The sequence below is a fragment of the Myotis yumanensis genome, unplaced genomic scaffold, assembly GCF_028538775.1.
Source record: "Myotis yumanensis isolate MYYU_CA2020_CCGP unplaced genomic scaffold, mMyoYum1.0.hap1 SCAF_3, whole genome shotgun sequence".
NCBI classification, from domain to species: Eukaryota; Metazoa; Chordata; class Mammalia; order Chiroptera; family Vespertilionidae; genus Myotis; species Myotis yumanensis.
Window position 1 is genome coordinate 208,951,342 of NW_027223754.1, and position 18,407 is coordinate 208,969,748.

Here is an 18,407-nt window from a genome sequence, read left to right on the forward strand (position 1 = left end):
TTTCCTCGCTAAGCTCCTGCCAGCCCCCACAGAACTTACAGATGAGGGGTGTCCCCCAAACACACCCACAGAGGCCAACACAGGGGGTCTCCAGGCTCCCTTTCTAGGGAACAGCATTTACTGAGCAGCTACTAGTATGCGCCAGGCTGTGAGGGGCTGGGGAGCCCACAGGAAAGTCGGGACGAAGACCCTGCCTGCTAGTGGTTTTGTTCTACGGGGGAGACAAGCAAAAGAACAAGAAACACAACATTACCTCATACTAGAAGGTGAAGAGGGCTAGGAAGAAAGGAGGGGAAGCGGAGGGACCAGGGCGGGGTGGTTGGGGAGGTGAGGTATTTGTGCTAAGACTCCGGGAAGAGCGGTTCAGACAGGGAACAGCCAGTGCAAAGGAGGTGGATGAGCAGGGAGTGTGGGGGGAGGGCCCGGGGAGGCACCAGGCCAGGCTGGGAGGTTCCTGTGGCCCCTGAAGGGCCTGGCCCTCCTGTGGGTAAGAATGGAGCCACAGCAATTTGGAGCAGAGGAGGGAGGTGCCCGCATTCCAGGATCATCCTGGCTGCTCGGTGGGGCAGGAGCAGAAGCTGTGGCAGGAACTCAGGAGAGAGCCATAGAGGGGTGAGAGTGCCATGCCGGAGCCCCCAGGATTCCCTGCTGTGGGGGGAGCAAGGAGGAGTGGGGGAGGGGCCTCTGAAAGGGGGAGAGCCAGGAGCCCCTCACCTGGGCCCTGAACACGTTGAGAATCCAAAAATGGCCACGGACCCTCTCCCAGGAAAACGCACACACGTGTGTGCACACATCCACACATGCAGACAGGGGCACACACACTCAGTTACACACACATGCACATTCACTCACACGAGTATACTCACACCCATGTTTACGCCTGGCCGTGCATATCCTCGTGCTCACAAACACACCGTGCTCCCCTGAGGCAATGAACCCCGTCAAATCATCCCCCTGCTTTCAGGCTTGCTGAAAGGGACTTGTCCAAGGTCACCCAGACAGAGGGTCAACCAGCAGGACTTGGCTCAACCCCCAAACCTGGAGGTCAGGAGAGCCCTGCCTTAGGGCCTCACCCCTCAACAAGGAGCTGGCACCAGGGGAAACCCCTCTCATTCTTGTGCCCAAAGAGTCACAGGGAGGCTGGGGTACCAGACAGGAAGTGCTCAGGGACCTAAGAGGGTCCAGACACCTGTGGTGGTTCAGGAAGAGGAAGTGAGAGGTGGCTTTGGAGCCGTGCCCTGAGACTGAGAGGGTGGGATGGATACTTAGAGGTGGGCTGGGGAAGGCTTCGCAGGCAGAGCCCAGAAGCAGCAAAGGCCTTGAGGTGGGAACTCTCCAAATGGGGCATGAGCCAGGCCTCTGGGAACGGAAGTCAGAGCAGCCTCCACGGGGAGGGAACACTTGGATTGGGTCTTGAAGGATGAGTAGGAGTTTTTCCAGAAAGGCTCTCTGAACAGAAGGACTAATACATGCCGGAGGGCAGAGATGAGAAAAGTTGAAGAAACTGCAAGCATTTCAGAGGGCTGCATGCTGTGTGCTTTAGGAAGGGGCTCAGCAATGAATGAATGAATGAATGAATGAGGGGGAGGGTAGGAGAGGATGCCAAGTCTAGTGGCTTCACCCAGGTGATGAGGAAGGAAGGGGACCGACATTAATTGAATGCCACTATGCCAGCTGTCATGCCCGTTCTGCAGGCGAGGAGCCAAAGCCTTGCGCCAGCTCACTGTGCCCTGCCCGCAGCACAGGTCCGGGGACTTCTCACCTGGAGACCAGGGCCCGGCCTGGCCAGCATGAGATGACTCAGGGAGCGTGGAATGTGAATGTATTCCCTTGCGGGCCAGGCAGCAGTTCCTGAAAGAGATAAGAGACCTAGCAATTGTTCCCAGAGCCAAATGGGTCCAGGTGAAAGGGGACAGCAGACGGTAAGGTGACACCGCCTTGGGCTGGTTAATCTTGTATCTCCGCTTAGCTCCAGACTCCAGCAGCCTCCTTGCCAGACAGCCCCCAGCGAAGGGGTGGGAGGGAGGACCACCTACTGAGCCCAGCCCTTCCCCACCCCCTTTAAGGGATGGAATAGGATGGGAAGGGAGGGAGAGGATGGCGAGGTCTGATTCCTCTGAGGGCCCTGTCATGTCAGGGCAGAGATCATCCCCAATTTCCAGATGAAAACACGGAAGCTTAGGGCCCAGAAATGACTGGAGCATGCAGTGGAGCTGAATTCGAACCTAGGTCTTTAAAAAAAAATTATTACTGAGTTTTAGAGAGAGAGAGAGAAACAAACACATTGTATTTATGTACTCCTCGGTCGGTTGTTTCTTGTATGTGCCCTGACCAGAGATGGAACGGGCAACTTTGATATATCAGGACGATGCTCTAACCCACCCAACTGCCCGGCCAGGGCCTCGAACCCAGCTCTTAATCACAATAATTTTAGCTTCTCCACCTGTCAATGCCTCTGTGTGCCTGACCTGTAGAAATGCTGGGGCAGGGGGCGCGGGGAGAAGAGGCTGAGAGGGAGCCGGTGGGAGCTGCCCCGCTGCCGCCAGCTCTGTCAGAGGTGGGGTCCGGGGGCTGCAGGGCCTGGGCGGGAGAGGGGACGGTGGCCTGGCATGCCGGGCTCCGCCAGGGGCGGCCTGTGTGTGACTGAGCACATCACTTGTCCTCTCTGTGGGGCTGGGAGGGCAAGCATTTGTCACACACAGCTCCCCAGACACTGCGAGAGCACCCTGGGCAGACAGAGCTGACTGCGATAGGGCCCCAACCACGGGCCGACTGTCCTGAGGCCTCCCAAGAAGCTTGGGAATCTGGAAAGGTCAGAACAAAGGCCAGAGGAGGGGGAGGACGGAGCCCCAGGAGCGGGCCCACAGGAACTTCCTGACCCGGCAGGGCAGCCAGCGCGGGGGCAGGGCAGGGCCCCTCCACACAACTGCCCTGGGGTGGGGGAGGGGAGGCTGCTTTGGGGTCGCACCCCCCCCCCGGGGGCCTAATTCCACTCACATGTGAGGGGGTGCCCTGGTGAGGGATGCAGGGTAGAGCCCACTGAAGCAGGGCTTTGGGGCTTTGGGGCCACAGCTTTACCCAAGTGGCCATTTTTCGACAGATCGAAATGTTTTGCTAATGACAGGTAGTATGCACGTGGGTGGCATTAATTTACTCATTTTTTAACCAAATATTTATGGAGTGTGTCCTGTACTCTGGACTCAAGAGACAGTGGCCCTGCAGTCAGGGTGCCAGCTAAGACAGACTGGAGGACAGGCCCCAGGGAGGGCACCGCCTGTATGTGGACCCATTTCACCCTCCCAGCAGCCTGCTGAGGGAACCCTCCCTATTCCCATTTCACAGACAAGGAAACTGAGCGTTAAGCAACTTGTACAAAACCCTAGACCCGTGGTCGGCAAACTTCGGCTCACGAGCCACATGCGGCTCTTTGGCCCCTTGAGTGTGGCTCTTCCACAAAATACCACGTGCAGGCGCGCATGTACAGTGCGATTGAAACGTCGTGGCCCATACGCAGAAGTCAGTTTTCGGCCTGGGCGAGTCTATTTTGAAGAAGTACTGTTGGTGTTTGGCTCTGTTGACTAATGAGTTTGCCAACCACTGCCCTAGAAGGAAACCAGTTACCACAGTACAAGTCCTTACCTCTCACTCTGCCCCATGGGCAGGGCCTGGGGGTTAGGGACAGGTGAGCATGTCCGTTATGTGCATTAGTTGAAAAAACCACAAGGGAGTCAGCTCTCAGTGTAATGGATTGGTTTCTAGGTCACAACAAAATGGCTTCACATCAAACAGGCTGCATCCAAAAATGTCACGAGGGTAAAATCCTTACTTAGAGGGAAACTGGGTGGCTATGGCCGTGGCCGTGGCCGGGAAGTCTACATTCTGACACTCTGGTGTTACTGGACACCCTTCAATAATTTTCCATTTACACTATGTGTGGCTATTAACTATTCACCCAAATCAATGAACTATTTTCAAAAGACAAAAAGGCATATTTTCAAAAGACAAAAAGCCAAGGTGGGGGACGACTGGCTTACTTTCTTACTTTCTGGTCTTGCTGGACGCCCTTCAATGATTTTCACATTTCCATTATGTACGGCTATTAACTACTCACCCAAATCAATTAACTATTTTCAGAGGACAAAAAGGCGTATTTTCAAACGACAAAAAACCAGGGCGGGGGCTGGATGCTTACTTTCTGATCTTACTGGACATCCTTCAATGATTTTCAAATTTGTACTGTATGGCTATCATCTTTTCACCCAAACCAATTAGCTATTTTCAAAGGACAAAAAGGCATATTTGTGGTTCAAGCTTTGATCCAGACCTGTAGGGCTCCTAGTTTTGGGGGAGCAGAGCTCATCATGGGGCAGCAAGAGCACACACAGCGTGACAGACAGATGGCACAGACCACCCTGGCACCCTGGCAAAGAGAGTGAAGAAGAGAAAGCCCCACGAACCTGGGTTTGAGCCCCCGTGCCAGGACTCCCCAGTCTTGTTACTTTGGGCATGTCACTTCGCCTTTTCTACTTTGCCGGGAGCTGTGACAATTAAGGGAAATGATCATTTAAACCTAGCTTAGTGCTTGGGGGCGCAGGGGAGGAAAACATTTCATTCTACTCTTTCAGGTTCTCTTGCTGGTCAAATTAACATAGGAAAGATCCACAGGAGAAAAACAAACTTAATTATGTACATACTGGGGCCCGATAAGAATATGAAACCCAAGGAAAAGGGTAGTTCACAGGGTGAGAAGAGCAGATGTTTGATCTTTAGGTATTTGTCATGTTGTACGGAAAGCTCATTCAAATAAAAAGTCATCTCTCTTTCTAGGCCAGGCACCCATCTGTATATTTTTAGGTAATTAATGAAGAGGTAAACGTTTTTCTTGAGTCTGCTGGGTCTTGATTGCTCAAAATCATCCACATGCCAAAGTGGGGCACATTGTGGGGAGGCTCATTCTAAACTGGGGGAGCTAGACCTGAACAGGGCGCTTCTCTCCTAGTCCCCGGGCTGCAGGAGGCTGGGGAGGGACAGCAGATTGTCCTGGGGAGTCAGGGGCAGAATTGGAGGAGAGCTTGCATGAGCGGTAGTGAGGGTTCCGTGGGAGACGGAAAGCGGAGGGCAGAGAGTGGGCTGGAGGAGTAGGTGGGGGGCAGGGGGTGGGATGGATGGGATTTGGGGAGTGTCTGAATATCTGAAGTAGGTGAGACGTGGGGATGGTACAAAGAGGCAGGGATGTGCTCAGAGCCGTGCCAGCTGGGAATGGTTTTTACATTTTCAAATGTTTGGGGGAAAGCAAAAGAATAATGTTTTGTGACGTGTGAAAATTAAATGGAATTCACATTTTAGTGTTCATAAATAAAGTTTTATTGGAACACAGCCATGATCCTTCCCTTTACACATTGTCTTGATTTTATACTATGGCCGCAGAGTTTAGTAATTGAGACAGAGACCCTATGGGCGCCAAAGCCTAAAATATTCAGTCTGGTCCTCACAGACCATAGTTTGCCCCCCCCCCTTGGCGTAGAGGGAGCCTCGGGACAGGAGAGCAGTGAGGCTGGAGCAGGGTAGGGCCAAGTCGCCAGGGCCTCCCTCTGCAGGGGCAGAGCTTAAGGAAGTGGAGCCATCCAGGGTTCAGGGAGGATGCCCTGTTCCCATGCATGTTGCAGAAGGGCCACTGCGGCTGCTAGGTTAGGGTGGACGCAGGTCGGCAATGGGCGCCTGGAGCCGGGAGACCAGTCCCGGCCAAGGCCCAGACTGCCCTTGAGGACGTTTGCTGAGACCTCGCCTTGAGGTCTCCCTGCCCTGCCCCATGCACCTTCGCCCGCGGCCTGCGGCCTGCGGCGGTGCTGGGTGGGGTACCCAGAGTGCCTTGCACATTTGGGCGGCGGTGCTGGGGGCGTACCCAGAGTGCCTTGCACATTTGGGCGGCGGTGCTGGGTGGGGTACCCAGGGTACCTTGCACATTTGGGCGGCGGTGCTGGGTGGGGTACCCAGAGTGCCTTGCACATTTGGACTGCAGTGCTGGGTGCGTACCCAGAGTGCCTTGCACATTTGGGCGGCGGTGCTGGGTGGGGTACCCAGGGTGCCTTGCACATTTGGGCGGCGGTGCTGGATGGGGTACCCAGAGTGCCTTGCACATTTGGACTGCAGTGCTGGGTGCGTACCCAGAGTGCCTTGCACATTTGGGCGGCGGTGCTGGGTGGGGTACCCAGGGTGCCTTGCACATTTGGGCGGCGGTGCTGGATGGGGTACCCAGAGTGCCTTGCACATTTGGGCGGAAGTCACCGCTGGACCGAGCCTCCAGAAGGCAAGGAACCGCAGGAAGGGCGGGAAGCGGGAGGAGGCGGCCTTGGCGCCCCCTCCAGGAGCATCATGGGCGCTGGGAGAGCAGCCTGTGGCCCAGAGGACAAGACGAGGCTCACGAGGTGAGCGGGGCAGGTGGGCTGCCCACTCACGGCCGAGGGGGGCGGGGTGGGAAGATCTGCACCCGGGCGGCCGGCGAGGCCTGGGAGAGCTAGCACACGGGCCTGTGGGCGCGTGCACGGGTGGAGGGATCGGAAGGTTACAGCCAGGCCCAGGCCGCAGGCGGTGTGCGGCGGTCACCCCCAAGGGCACACAGACCGGCGTAGACAGGATAGCAGGCCCGGCGCTAGGCACGCAGCACAGCAAGTCCAGGCCTCTGCACGTCACAGAGGCGCGTACACCCCATCACAGCCGCCAGGGCCAGGCACGCACACAATACCACACCAGAGGCCTCTGTACACGGTCACACATGTGTGCACACAATCACGGTCCGCCGACCAGCTGGTGTGCACAGCCATGCACGCAGGAGCAGCCCGGGGACGCTGCAGGTCACACAGACCCATGCACACTGCACACCAGACGCTCGCATCCACGCAGACAGACCGGCTCACAGACCCGTGCACACGCCAGACGCGCACACTCTGACCCGCCCCGCCTCCATCGCACACACCGCCCGCCCCACAGGACGCACCGGGCGGGGGGCCGGCGCTCGCACTCACACATTGAACCGCACACGCGGGAGGCGCGGAGCGGCGGCGGCCCCAGACTTCGGCCCAAGACGCCCCCGGCCCGGCGCGGCTCGCAGCCCGACCGGCGGCGGCGGGGAGGGGGCTGAGTGGGGGCGGGGCGGGGGCCGAGCCGCCCGAGCCGGCGGGAGCAGGCACCTCTGTGCGCCGCGCTCGGCCTCGCCTCCGCACCCCCAGCACGCCTCCCGCGGGGCCCTCCCCGCGCCTTCCGCTCGCCGGGTCCCCACCGCGCCCCCGGGGTGCAGCTCGGCGGCCGCGCCGGGCCCGCGAGAAGGGGTGGAGGTGGGGGCAGGGGGCGGGGATCGGGGCCGGGCCGGGGCCGCGCCGCCTGCGATGCCGGGCGCCCGCCGCAGCCGCCGCCGCCGGAACCCGGGATGGGGCGAGAGGCTGCGGCGGATGCCAGCATCTCCCCGCCGGGGGCCCCGGGGGCCGCGGAGCCGCCGCCGCCGCTGCTGCTGCCACCGCTGCTGAGACCCGGCAGGCGATGGGTGAGTTGACCCTAGCGTCCTGGGGCCCCGCGCCGCAGCCCCTCCATCCCGCACCCCGGCCCTCCGCCTCCATCTCCGCGCCGCCTCCTCTGCGCTCGCGATCCCCCACTCCTGTCGCGGCTTCCACCGCCCCCTCCCCGAGCGTGACCTCTGGGGCCGGGCGGGAACCTCAGGCTGGGGGACTGGGGCGGGGGGGGCGGCGAGATGGGGCGGGATGCGGGGGTTCTGGCGCCCCCGCTCCCAGCCGGCTACTCAGCGGAGCTTTCCCGAGCCCCCGAGGGCAGAGCCTCATCCCTCCGACCCCTCCCTCCCCGCCCCCGGCGCGGGGCGTCCCCGAGGCACCGGGCTTGAGCTGTGCTTTGTGCCCTGCGACCCCCACAAACCTCCGGCGAGGCGCGGGGCGGGGAGTGAGAGGCCTTAGCGCCCGCCTCCCCCCCCCCCCCCCCCCCCGGGTCTGCGGCAGCGGAGGTGGAGGCCCAGGCGCAGTCGGGGTGCGGGGCGGGGGCGGGGGCGGGACTGTGGGGACCTAGGCGAGGGGAATGGGAAGAGAACCCCAGCCGTTGGGGGTGGGCTCCCGCATGTTCCACTGCACTGCCCGGGGCTGGGAAGGGAACCTGGCCGGGGGAGGGCGCTCTAAATATCTGCACACAGTGAGTTCTGGAACCTGGGGTGGGGAGGGGAGCGAGTCTGGGCGAGTGGGGGTGTGGGGAGTGCCTGAGCTGGGTGCCGGGAGAAGCCGAGGGGGGTCTCAGCCGGCCTTGGTGGCCCGAGGTCGGGCGACTCTCCCAGCACTGAAAGATGCCCGAAGGGGTGTGGGCAGGAACACTACCCCAGGGAGACCCCTCCATGGTCCCCCAGAACTGGCACTGTGCACATCCCCATAGCGCTCTCTTTCACTCCTGGGACACCAGGCGGGATCTGCCTGGATGGGGGAGTTATGGGCTCTGGTGTGTCACCTCCAGGGGCAGTTACTAAAGATCCGGGCATGTGGCCAAGCTGAGGATGGAGGGAAGAGCAAGACGACTCCTCCCCCACCCCCAGCTGGCAATTCTGTGGAGTCATCAATGCTTCCCAGTGCTGGGGACAGAGCGCAGGGTCCTGGGAAAGTTGGACAGAGGGGCTGCCAGCCCAAGGGGGAGAGCGAACTTGCTGGAAGAGATGATAACAGGAAGCTGGAGGAGTTTGTTCACTGGATGGAGAACGTGGGAAGGGCATTCTGGTGGAGGGAATGGCATGAGCAAAGGCTTAGAGATGTGAGTGCCTGGTGTGTGTGGAGAGATGGAGGTGGGGGTGGTCAAGCTCTGCAAGTGGCCAGAAGGAGCCAAGGCCAGGAAGGAGGGCCAGGTGGAGAGGAGGGGGTGGGCCGCACCTGTTAGGAATGCTCTCAACAGCGTCACAGGAATGAGACAAACACTCGAAACTGGATGGCCAAGGCAGAGTTACTTCTGCGGAAGGGTGCTCCGGCTAGCTGGAAACCGTGGGCAGAAGCACACCCAACGGGAAGTCCGCTCGCTTGGGTTTTATTTCCTCACCGGGGTCTGCCCTGCTCCTCACTCTGAACTCTCACCTGATTAGTCAGGGTTCAGAGCTCGGATTCCCATTATTGCGCGATTGGCTAATTCAGAGGAAGGGGAAGGTCAGGCAGGACCTAAGATGGCAGCCCCCCTGAGAGCCTGAAGGTCAAACCAAGATCGCAGAACCTCCGATGGCGGCGAGCTCCTTTCTTGGACAGAAGAGATGGCTGGGTTACTCTCACACCTAGCGCTGGAACCCTGTCCTGATGGCCGGGAGCGATGCTGGCTGGCTCCTCGCCCCCTTCTGAGGGTCTGCCCTGCTGCGGTCAGGGCTGCCCGACCCTCCCGGTGGTCCCTGCTCTGTGGTCGTGGGACCAGCTTTCTGAGCCTCATTTTCCACGTCTGTCACCTGGGGAGAGCCTTCCACGCGGTGGTGGGGAGGACTGCGTGTGATCATGCACCGGCACCTGAGGAGCAGCTCGGGAAATGACCGGCTGCTGTGATGGTATTTTTACCTGTAAAACGAGGACATGGATGCCAGCTGGCAGGCCAGGCTCACATCACCGGGTGGTGGTGAGGATCATGTGGGGCTGGGTGTGACGGAGGGAGCCAGAGGCTGGGGGCACTGAGTGCCCATGTCCTCCTTCTGGGAGGAGAGGAGAGAGCAGGGAGGAGCGGCTGGGGGCAGGGGAGTCCTCACAGCGGCCTCTTGCCCCTCTGGGCCAACACCCGCTTCTGGCCCCCAGCCATGGCATTCAAGGGACCCTGCGGTGCTCTCCAAGGCCAAAGCCTCTTTGTTCCCCTTTCTGCTTGGCGCACCCCCTCCCAGCCGGCTCTAGTCCACCACGTGGGGACCAGGGCTCCTTTCCAGAAGTTTCTTCAGACATTCAGGTCAACAAACACGGTGTCCTCCTGTGAGGGGCACTGTGCCAGGCGGCCAGGTGGAGAGGATGCAGGCTGTGCCCTCAGGCGATTAGAATCCAGTTGGGCAGCAGATACCACTGGGCACCCACAGTGTGCCCAGCCCTGTGCTGTCCGCTGAGGGGCAAAGAGAGAGCCGCAGTCATTGCGCCACGGGGCAGCCAAATGCGGAAGATGGAGAAGGCTCCCAGGTCCGATGGCCCCGCTTCAGCCCTAGCCCTCCCACTCATTGTTATGTGACTGTGGACAAGTAACCCCGCCTCTTCCTGTCTGTTTCCTTGTCTGTGAAATGGGGACGGCACACACTACTGCTACTTGAACAGCTTGGTTCAGATTCTGGTGGGTGTTCACTACTCTCCTTCTAGAATGAATCTATTCCCACCCCTCCCTGCTCAGAGACTGCCCAGCCCACCCCAGTGCGTGTGTAGTCCATGTCCCTGTTGTCTCCTCCTTCTGTCTGAGTCCCCATAGGCAGGGGCCTGCCTTCTGGGTCCGTGGCTTGGGCAGGGGCAGTGGTACGCTGGCAGCTGGCTCTCTGATGAGCAGTGTTGGCCCATCTCTGTGGTGTAAACCCTCCCGGCAGGGTCCGTTTCAAGCTGCCAACAGCTTAACGATCTCATAATGGAATCGGGTCCAGGCTAGCTGCAGCAGCCGGCATTTAGTAGGTGCTTAATAAATAATGGGTGAACAAGAAGGAGAGGCCTCAGGCACTGTCGGTCAGATGGATTTGGGGAGCTGCCAGGCCATGCTGTACTGGAGAAGGGCGTTCAGGGGTTGGCATTAGGCAGGCGGAGGGTGGGGCCAGGGACCACCCCGAATAAGTACCCGAAGGGGGACGGAGAGCGGAGGGAACGGAGGGCTGGTGTCTTCCTTTCCTGGGGCTCCACACCTCTAACCCCGCCTCACTCCTGTATTAGCCCCTTCTCCCAGGAACTCCCCTTGAGCTTGGCCTGGCCTTGGGGCTTGCACAGAATGGCCTTGCTGGGCCCAAGCTTCAGCTTAACAGAGCTCTGACATGTGGTCCAGAGAGGTCCCAAGCCTCACCTTCTTTTCCTTCACTTTTGCTGTTCCCTCTACCTGAGTGTCTCTTCCATCTGAGGCAGGATAGTAAGAAGCTGGGAAAAGTAGAATAATGGGGAAACGGAGACAAATAGAGGAACACCTGGCCAAGCATGTTACAGCCAGATTCAGACGGTGGCCTCCCTAGAGATAACATCGAGGCCTCAGCTGTGTTTCCGCTCCAGGCCCAGAAAAGCCGCAAAGCCAGGTGGGTGATGCCAGGACCAGCTGCAGTGACTAATGACCCCCTGTCCTGGCACTGACCAATCAGTAGAAACCACGATCTTGAAAGTCACAACTGGAAAACGGAAGAATATTCTGCTGAAACCTCCTCTGAGACTCCCCTAGAGTTCCCATCTGCAAGGGGGGGATAAAAGCCCTGGCCAGTGTTTGGGCAGGGGGCAGCCCTGGCAGCTAGTTGGGCATTTTCTGTGCACCAAGAGGTTGCTGGTTCGAATCCAGGCAGGGCACTTGCCCGGGTTGCGGGCTTGATCTCTGGTAGGGGGCATGCAGGAGGCAGCACTCTCACATTGATGTTTCTCTCTCTGTCCCTCTCCCTTCCTCTCTCTCTCAAAATCAATAAACTATTCTTTCTTAAAAAAGAGAGATAAAAACCTCAAAACAAAGGACCCAGAAGACCCAGGGCATGCTCTCCCTCCCTTCTGGGAGCAAACTCATGCCTTTCTTTTTTCCTTCTTCCCCCACAGACACACATCTCCTAAACTCTAAGGGACCCCACAAGCTGCACAACTAGGGGAGCAAAGGGCAGCAGCAGCTCTAACCGCCTGGACCTGTCTCCAGGGCCCCCTTTTCTCTGACTTCCCAGGGAGCCGAAGCAGCCCAGCCTAGGCTCTCCTGTTGCTGCTTCTTTTTTTAAAATATATTTTATTGATTTTTTACAGAGAGGAAGGGAGGGGGATAGAGAGTTAGAAACATCGTTGAGAGAGAAACATCGACCAGCTGCCTCCTGCACACTTCCCACTGGGGATGTGCCCGCAACCAAGGTACATGCCCTTGACCGGAATCGAACCTGGGACCTTTCAGTCCGCAGGCCGACGCTCTATCCACTGAGCCAAACCGGTTAGGGCTCCTGTTGCTTCTTCTATGCTAAGCCCTTCTTTGTTTTGGGGAGCTGCCTGCCTTCCCCACACTGGGGATTGAGCCTGTAACCTGGGCATGTGCCCCGACCAGGAATCAAACCTCAACCTCCTGGTTCATAAATTGATGCTCAACCACTGAGCCAGGTGTGCAGGAGGCAGCTGATCGATGTTTCTCTCTCATCAATGTTCCTAATTATCTCTCTCCCTTCCTCTCTGTAAAAAATCAATAAAATATATTTAAAAAATATATTGATAAATAACATTCATTGCATCTCTACAGCAACCCATGACAAAGGTACCATGATAATCCTCTTTGCAGATGGGAAAGTTGAGGCACGGTGTCTTGCTAGCGCTGACCCGTCCTTCACGTCTCAGCTTGAGCATCACTCGTGTAGGGAAGCTGTGTGAGTCCTGGTCTCCGCTGTGGGCCCACAGAGCAGTCTCCTGTATCTGTACTTGCTTGTTATCACACGGTTCCCGCTAGAGTCCCAGTGGTTCTCAACCTTCCTAATGCCGCGACCCTTTCATACAGCTCCTCATGTTGTGGTGACCCCCAACCATAAAATTATTTTCGTTGCTACTTCATAACTGTAATTTTGCTACTGTTATGAATCGTAATGTAAATATCTGATATGCAAGATGTATTTAGGCAACCCCTGTGAAAGGGTCGTTCGATCCCCAAAGGGGTCTCGACCCACAGGTTGAGAACCGCCGCGCTAGACCAAGCATGTCAAACTCAAAGGCTAACGCGGGCCGAATAAACAAGGTTTACATGTATGTGGCCGCAAAAAACCAAAAGCTTCAATTTTCATAGAAACGTAGGTTTGTTTCAATAGAGACATGCTGAATACAAAGGGCTGAGATAAATGAGCATCATTAACATAAAATAATAGAACATTTTAATAAAAGTTAATATTTTTTTCTTGAACATTAACTTACCAGACACTGAATAACTGCACAAATTAATAAGCGCAACGCAGATAAACCTATTTTTCTTGTTCTCCAAAAGCGAAATATACCTGTTGTGCACACCAAACAAGTCAGTACAAGACTAATGACGTGGCCGTCGGCTGCTAAAATATTCGCTGCTGGTATTAGTGGCGAGAAATGGTGCGCCTGCGCGTAAGGTGCGTAAGGGAAATGAATGCAACACGATTATAGTCATCAGTCATTAGCGAACATTGTAGTTCGTTATTAATAATGATGTATAACAGGATATTGTAAACATTAAGTTACGAAATTTTTATTAAAACGTTTCTTACATACCGTTGTACTGGCTGGGCTGCAAAAATATTCATAGTGGGCCGTGAGTTTGACATGCTTGCCCTGGACTGTGAGCTGCACAGACCTGCAGGAGCTCAAATGAGTGGATGAATGATTCTCAGCCCCAGCGAGCAGCCCTGCTCTTCTGTCCATTACTCCTCTCTCTCCGCCCCTGACGGAGGAGACGGACCCTTCAGAGGCCAGCCTCGGGGCTATGGCGGGATGGTCACAGGGACCCTGCTCATCCCCACCTCCCAGAAGGGGAAAGAGGTTTCTGGAGGGGCGGAGAGTCTCCCTCCAGCGGGAAGCAGGCCTGGTGGAGGGCTAGTGGAGCACCCTCCTGTGGCCTAGAAGGGACCCGCAGGGGGCCCGAGGCCTGGCCCATAATCCAGGAGGTTAACAGGGTCCCTGAAATGGAAATTTCCCTGTTGGAATGGAAATTTCTCACTTATTTTCAGAAGTTAACAGGGTCCCTGGAAATCAAAATTCCTCACTTAGTTTGATCTTTTCTCTAAAAATAAAATTAGAACAATAGGAATCATATACACACCTAATTACTTTGTTATTTTAGGAATTTAGAGCTTTTTGGCTCCAGACTTTGGTTCCCACTGAAGTGGAAATGCCTGGGGGTGTGGGTGGGCCAGGGTTGGGGCCAGGCCTGGATGCTGGAGCTGGCTGACACTGGGGCCTCAGGGCCTGCCCTCCAGCTGCCCTTTTGGGCAGGCCTCCCAGCGCGTCCCAGAGGGAGCACAGAGTCTGAGCAGTGGGGGCGAGGGGAGGTGGAGGCAGCGGCAGGCTCCCGGATTCTGGTTGACAGAAGCCCATGATAGATGACTTTGCAGCCTGTTCTCCCTCCTCAACATTCCAGTCATCATAATACGCTGCTATTCATTGAGCACTTACTATGTGCTAATTGCTGGGCCAAGCACTTTGCTTCATTATCCCAGAGTTATCCTAATTTCCGGGAACGTAGGTACTATTATTTATTTATCCCTCTTTGGCAATTTGCCGGGGACCTGGGCCCAGGGCTCAGGGCTGGGAAGTGGTAGGGCTGGGATTGTCACCAGCCTGTAGGACCCCAGACAGGGCCGACTATCTAGGTCCCCTCGGTCACCCAGAGGGGACCATTCTGAGGCTTAGAACGAAACAGCTGCCTCCCCGTGTCCTGGTCTGGTGTCACTCCAGTCTCCCCATAGTCTTGGGGCCCTGCCTCTGGAAGCCTTGCTCAGCCTCACCTGGGCGGCTTGAGGACAGTATCTATTTTCCAGGCCCCACCCATCCCCCTCCAACATAGGAGGGAGGGTGGCAGCCCAGTTTTTAAGATGCTGCCCTGGATTTAGAGGCCTGTGGGCTCCAAGAACCACTGCCTAGCCCCATGGAGTCCGACTGCCTTATGAGACCTCCTGCCCCCTGGGGTCCAGATCTCATGACTCAGCCCTGCCTGTGTTCTGGGCCTCTGCTCCCTGCTCCCCCAACCCCTAGCTCTGCACACACCATGATGACCCCCCACCTGCTGCCCCTGTTGCCTTTTCCCAGGAGCACCTGATGCTCCGGGTAAGTCCCTAGTGGCTGCCCTCCTGCTACCTGTGCGGATCGCGGCTGGTGAATGATGGTGCCGGGGAAGGGGAGCAAGGAGAGCTGCCGATGACGGGAAGGGTGGCTCCCGGGCTGGGCACACGGGCACGTGCGGGGGGCTGGCACCGTGCCTGACCCAGAAAGCATTCGATCCACATTTCCTGCGTGTTTGTTGAGTGGTGATTGTGGGAGTGGCGGGCGAGGGCCACTTCTGGAAGCAAGGCCGTGTGGCTGGTTTAGGTGAAAGACTGCAGAGGCGCCTTCCCCACAAGATGCTGTTTTGCGTGATTTCATTTCAGTGTTTCAGGGGCCGTGGGCAGTGGTGCCCAAGTAACCCCCATCCCATCGTATGGAAACTGAGTCCCAGACAGCGAAGGTGACTTGCCAGGGTCACACAGTCAGGAGGTGGGTCTTCGGGTCGGGGTCTGCCCGGCTGGCTCAGCGTGAATGAGCCTGCGTGGCACCTGCAGTTCAGAAAGCACCTTCACACCCACCGTCTCCCTCGGTCCTCGCGTGGCCCTCCTCTTGCACCTGTGCCCATGTCCCTGCTCAGAAGACCCGCACCCGAGGGCGTACCGCGTCTGTAGGGGTGGAGGTGAGGGGAGAGCCTCTGCCCAGGCTGGTGGGAGGCATCACGTGGCCAGTGGGGGCAGAGCCAGGCCTGAGCGCACAGTGTGGCCGCATCTGGTCCTCGGAAGAGCGCAGGACAGTCTCTGGTCTCTAAGCTGAGGCCCACAGAGTGTGGGTGACTGGTCCGAGGTAACAGCCTGTAGCCCCAGGTGAGGACCAGGGAGCGTGCCGCGCTGCCATGCCTGGAGGTCAGGGCTCAGGTTGGCACTTTGGTCCTCAGTGTGGAGGACATCGCTCCTTAGAGAAAGTGCATGCACCCCAAAGCTGGCAGAAAATCCATGTTGATAATCCATTCCAGCAAAAAGGCAACACGGGGGGAAAAATCTGTGAGTGCTTAGGCCAAAACGTTAGCCTGAGAGGTGGCAGGCTGGTGCGGGATATTGTCCTGTTTCTTTGACTGTGATTGCCGGATTTTCTAGAATGTCTGATAAACTTCTATAACCAAAAGGATGAAGTTATATTTTAAAGGACAGCGTTAAGAAAGGTGCTCTGAGAACAGCCTGCTCACCATTTGTCCGGTTCTGGGTCACCCTGGTGCTGGGCCTCCCAGTGGGCGTTGTCTAGCCCCCGGCACATCCCCCAGAGCAGGGGCGCCTCCTGCAACTGCTTGCGTGTCAGTTGCATGTCTCTCGTTCCCGGAAATTGGGTCAGTGAGTGTCCAGCCCTGGGGCTACTGGGTTGCAGTTCTGCTTGAATTCAGTCCAAACCTCTGACCTCCTTCCTCTGGTGCTGGTCTGGCCTTTGCTCCTCTTCCCCCTGCACCCCGCATTCTGTTAGTGTTCTCTGCACACGGTCCTCCTTGCCCACCTCTGGCCTTCGCTGTGCCAGGCCCTCTCCCTGGAAAGCCAGCCCTCCACCTGGTGTTGCCATCCTCCGGGGAAGCCATTCCCGCCCGTCCCAGCCGCGGTGGCCCCGGGGCTCTGAGCTTTGGTGAACAATCGTCACTCTCGTGGTCTCCGCTGAGCCGGGCCCACTGGTGCCTGCCCTTGCAAGTCATGTCCCCTCCCCAAGCCTTGGTTTCCTCATCTGGGAAGTGGGCCGTGGGGCTGAGCTGAGATGGAGCACAGACTGGGGAAGGGGCACTGCTGTTGAAGCCCAGGGCCTCGCAGGAGGTTGCTGAGACGAGGACCCTGGCCACCCCACCTCTGGACCTCACCTTGGGGGATGGCTTTGTCGCTGCTGTCTCCTTCTCCCTCTCCTTCCCCCAGTCGGTGGGACTGGGACGTTCGAGCCCTCGGGGCCTGTTTGGGAACACTGGATGCAGCAGGTGGCAAGGACTAAGTAATTAACGGAGCCGGCGCACATTGGTGGCTCCCATGATATTAAGGAGCGGGGGCCCGGCGCCGGAGCCCTGCGTGGTGTTCCTGCTACGAGGTGAGGGCCTACTGAGTGTCCCCAGTGGAGACAGTCAGGTCCTTACCCCGGGGGCTGCTGGCCTTGCAGGCAGGGCGGGGGAGACAGTAAGTAACTGGGGAGGGAAAGAGAAAGGGGTCATTGTTTCAGCTCCGTGGAGGCTCGCCAGGGGCCCAGAGCGCAGAGCCGACCAGCTGTGCACCTGCCCCATCCAGACCGCTCCCAGGCGGAGGCTAATTGTGGCGCTCAGGTTCCCAGACCCCGGAGCTGCAGGCTGGGCCAGGTGCAGCTCGTTACCTGCCCACATCCCTTTGCGGACCCTGTCGATGGGTCTTGACAGCCTCCCTTTATGTCTCAGCAAACAGGCTGGGAGAGGGTCAAGTTCTTGCTTGGGGTCCCAGAGCCAGATTGCAAGGTCATTCCTGCACTCAGCAGTGACTTGCTGAGAACCTACTGTGTGCCCAGCGCACAGCCATCCGCTGCTGTGGGGAAGACCTAACCCATAGGAGCCGGGGCCTCATTTTCCATTCCCCTCCTTCCCCCGCCTCCTCCTGGCCATCCCCCACCATGTTGCTCAGAGGACTCCGAAGGCTGGAGTCATTTCGTTCCCCTCCCCCCCCCTCCCCCGTCCCCAGCCCCGCACACACACTGGAAGGGACCCTGGAATTGATGGAGATGAGCCAGCTCATTGGATGGTGCGAGCCCATGTCACACTGCAGGTCACACTTTTCGAAGCCCCAGACCAGGCCTGAGAGGCAGCAGCATTTACTGAAAGGTACAGGTGTGTGGATTTGGGAGAGTCATTTATTCATTCAACAAACAGGTTGACACCTCCTTTGTGTCATGCTGGGGCAGCCCAGGAAACAGGCAGCACAGCCTCCGTGTGGGGTGGGGGGTGCTGGGGGTGCAGGCCAGGGTCTCTCCAAAGCAGGGCCAGGGAGCCCTGCAGGACGTGCAGGCCAGCTGACCCCCCCTGAGACGGGCATGGGACAGGGGTGTAAGATTATACACCGACTTGGAGCCTCCTGGAGGATTTGGACTTTATTCTGAGGGATGAGTTCCAAGCTTCCACGGCGAGGAGTGCTGTGGAGCAGATGGCATCAGATGTGGCTGTTACTTGGCTCGTGGGGATGAGGCTGTGAGGCCGCTGTGCTGTCCAGGTGAGCGCTGGTGGTGGTGCAGCCAGCATGGGACAGTGGCACTGGGAGTGGGGGGTTGAAAAGTATAGGACATGGACTCGACGGGGCCAGGTGAGGGGTGTGCGGGTCATCGAGGGGGGGATTCTTGGCGTGTGCGGCTGGGTGAATGGTCACATCACTAATGAGGCCCAGAAAGAGGAATGCTGGGAATCCCGAAGTCCCAGCGTCGCCGGGTGTCGGCTCAGGTCACGGGTCATCAGCGGAGGTGGTTGGAACAATCTGAGCGAGGTCTTTGCGCCTCATTTAGCAGCGGAGG

General features: G+C 58.0%; 1 protein-coding gene across 2 annotated transcripts in view; it reads left to right on the forward strand.

The window, feature by feature from the left end:
• Positions 1 to 7,361: 7,361 nt before the first annotated feature.
• Positions 7,362 to 18,407, forward strand: part of MGAT3 (beta-1,4-mannosyl-glycoprotein 4-beta-N-acetylglucosaminyltransferase) — a 31,514-nt gene continuing 20,468 nt past the window's right edge. The window contains exon 1 of one of the 2 annotated variants that reach the window (XM_070411158.1): positions 7,362 to 7,537. The gene's annotated coding sequence lies outside the window, so the exon portion shown is untranslated. Of the gene's footprint in view, positions 7,538 to 8,119; positions 8,188 to 18,407 lie in introns of those variants that run through there. The other variant, XM_070411159.1, reaches the window with a different exon arrangement.